We start from the raw sequence: 3,690 nt of genomic DNA on the forward strand, positions 1-3,690 counted from the left end.
CATGCCACCATATCCATTTGGGATGCCACAGTACCCCGCCTGGGGGGCACCCCAAACATCCGTTTTTGATAGGTTGGCGCCGCCAATGCAAGACCGATTGAGCACTGCTGAATCCGGTCACCAGGCACAGGCCCAACAAGATTGCCGGACTACTCGGCCTCCTAGGCCGACCAATCCGGCAGGGGGGCATATGCCTGTAGCAACTCAAAGAACAACAAAAAAGGACATCATCAAAATAGGCACCGCAGATGTTGTCATACAGGGAGACAATAAAGGGTCGATGATTTTCGGCGAATCGGCCAACACAACCGAAAAGGATACGGCTACCATCAAAACAACCGATCCAAAATACTCCATGCCTCGATGGTGCCCAGCGGGATTGACACGATCCCAAAAGAGAAAATTACAGCGCCTAATAGCAAAGGAGAGCCAGGAGAAGGAGGCGGAAAAGACATTTAATGACACACATCCACTATACCCGCCACCGCAAAAGAAATGGAGACCGAAGGCCGTTGAGAAAAAACAAACGGCCACAGAAATAGAAAGTCAACCTGCACTAGGCGCAGACCGTCCGGCCCCCGCGCACGGACCGTCCGTCGTTCACCAGGAAGCCTCTGGACAACCTGCACCAGACGCGGACCGTCCGGCCCCTGCGTGCGGACTGTCCGCCGTTCACCAGGAAGCCTCCAACGACACGACAACATCAATGGAAGAGGACGACCTGCTGAGAGAAGACCTGGTCGACTACGAGGCTTCTCCAGAACGCCCAGGTATGGATATAAATATTATTACATTTTCTGCCGATTGTACTATCATCGGCGACGATGAACCTGTTGTTGCCCAGTTTGATTTTGGTCCTAAAGAAGTCGCCTTTACGAAACCAAAGGAATCGGTAAATCATTTAAAGCCGCTCTTCGTGCGCGGCCACATTGATGGGATACCGATTGCTAAGATGTTGGTAGATGGAGGGGCGGCTGTAAACCTAATGCCTTATTCATTATACAGAAAATTAGGAAAACAAGATGACGAGCTTGTCAAGACCAACATGACCCTCAACGGTGTTGGGGATAGTTCGATTAAAGCCAGGGGAGTCATGTCCGTTGAATTAACCATCGGGACTAAGACCCTTGCTGCAGCATTCTTCGTCGCTGATGTAGAAGGAAATTACAGTTTAATTCTAGGCAGAGATTGGATTCATGCCAATCAATGTATACCTTCTACATTACATCAAATGTTAATACAATGGGTAGGCGATGATGTAGAACAAGTACATGCTGATGTATCGGCCTGCATCGCTGTGGCCGATGCCCCTGTACTCTGGACTTATGAGACTGCTACATGTCTCACAGGAGTAGATTTTTCTGATTATCAGTTCATAAGTATAGATAAGAAAGGTTTCATTCCAGTAATGCTAGAGCCGATGGAGAATCGGCTGAATCCTAAATAAAGTTTAAATGATGAATACACACAAAGTTCATGAGTCTTTGATCACGGACAGTTCGGTTCTCAAAGCCGGATGGTATGGTCTGTCACAAAACAGTTCGGACTTTAAGACCGAACATCTACCGCAGCAAAAGGACAGTATTACGGATGATCCGGTCCCCGAGACCGGAAAGTCCGCCGTCACACAAAGATCATCTAATTCCTCTATGGGGAGCATGATAGAGGAATTCAGAGATCTTGATAAACTAGGACAGGGGTTTACATCGGCCGATCCTTTGGAGGAGATTGACATAGGAGATGGTAAAACTCCAAGGCCGACTTTTGTAAACAAGACCCTGGAGACCGATCCTAGAGATGAGATGATCGGTCTATTGAAGGAATATTCAGATTGCTTTGCTTAGAATTACACTGAGATGTCTGGATTAAGCCGAGAGATCGTAGAGCATCGGCTGCCTATTAAATCTGGTTTCAGACCTTTCAAGCAGAGAGCTAGAACATTTCGTCCAGATCTTCTCCCACGCATTAAGGACGAAATCCACCGACTGCTAGAAGCTGATTTTATCAGACCGTGTAGATACGCAGAGTGGGTCTCCAATATTGTGCCGGTGGAGAAGAAGGAGTCAGGTAAGCTTAGAGTATGCATTGATTTTCGCAATTTAAATAGAGCAACTCCTAAAGACGAATATCCTATGCCCATAGCCGACACATTAATCAATAATGCATCAGGAAATAGAATTATTAGCTTCCTTGATGGTAATGCCGGATATAATCAGATTTTCATGGCCGAAGAAGATGCGTCTAAAACGGCCTTTATATGTCCAGGCTTCATTGATTTATTTGAGTGGGTTGTCATGACATTTGGTCTGAAAAATGCTGGTGCTACTTATCAGAGGGCTATGAATTTGATCTTCCATGAATTGTTAGGAAACAATGTGGAAGTTTACATTGATGATATTGTAGTCAAATCGGCTGAGTTTAGTTCTCATATAGCTGATTTGCGCAAAGCCTTTGATAAAATGCGTCGGTATGGTTTGAAAATGAACCCACGTAAATGTGCTTTTGGAGTGTCGGCTGGTAAGTTTTTAGGATTTGTCATACATGAACATGGTATAGAGATAGACCCTGACCGAATCAAGTCTATTCGGAATGTGGGACCTCCGACCTGTAAGGTCGAGGTACAGAGGTTTCTCGGCAAGGTGAATTATTTACGAAGGTTTATTTCTAACCTAGCCGGGAAGATTGATGCGTTCACCCCTATTCTTCGGCTTAAGAATGATGCCGAATTCGCTTGGGGGGCAGAACAGCAAGAAGCATTTGATCTCATCAAAAAATACTTATCTTCGGCTCCCGTATTAAAAGCACCACGAGCAGAAGTACCATTCCGATTATACATTGCAGCTGAGGATAAGGTCATTGGGGCTGTTCTGACACAAGAAACTGAGGGGAAGGAGCATGTGGTGACATATCTAAGCCGAAGGTTGGTGGATGCTGAAACAAGGTACACTTTTATTGAGAAGTTATGCTTATGCTTGTTTTATGCATGCACCAAATGTAGATGTTATTTACTGTCTAGTCATTGCACTGTTTCCGGTCAAGCCGATGTGATCAAATACATGTTGCATAACCCAATTATGAGTGGTAGAATTGGTAAGTGGGCTTATGCACTCATAGAATATGACTTGGCCTATGAACCATTGAAATCTATGAAAGGCCAAGTCGTAGCGGATTTCATTGTAGAACATCGGATTAATGATATTCATAAACTAGACATGTCATACCTCACTATTACTCCTTGGACTTTATATTTTGATGGATCGGTTTGCAATGAAGGGCAAGGAATTGACATTGTACTTGTTTCACCAAGTAATGTCTCCTTCGACTTCTCTAGCCGATTGAAAACTTATTACACTAATAATCAAGCCGAATATGAGGCCCTCCTATTCGGCTTAGAACTTTTAAATGGTATGGGAGTAAAACATGTGAAGGTATTTGGTGATTCTCAGCTGGTTGTCCAACAAGTGTTAGAAGAATATCAATGTTTTGATGGTACTCTAAATAGTTACCTTGAAAAATGTTGGGGTATAATTCATTCTTTTGACGAATTCAGTATTCGGCATATCTCTAGAGTTGAGAATCATAGAGCTAACAATTTGGCACAAGACGCATCAGGTTATCGGATAAAGCGAGGGAGATTTCACAACGCTGAGAATCTGATAACCAGTGCAGGGCCAATTCCCCAGGTCGCGG

This window comes from Zea mays, chromosome 9 (assembly GCF_902167145.1).
Source record: "Zea mays cultivar B73 chromosome 9, Zm-B73-REFERENCE-NAM-5.0, whole genome shotgun sequence".
Taxonomy (NCBI): Eukaryota; Viridiplantae; Streptophyta; class Magnoliopsida; order Poales; family Poaceae; genus Zea; species Zea mays.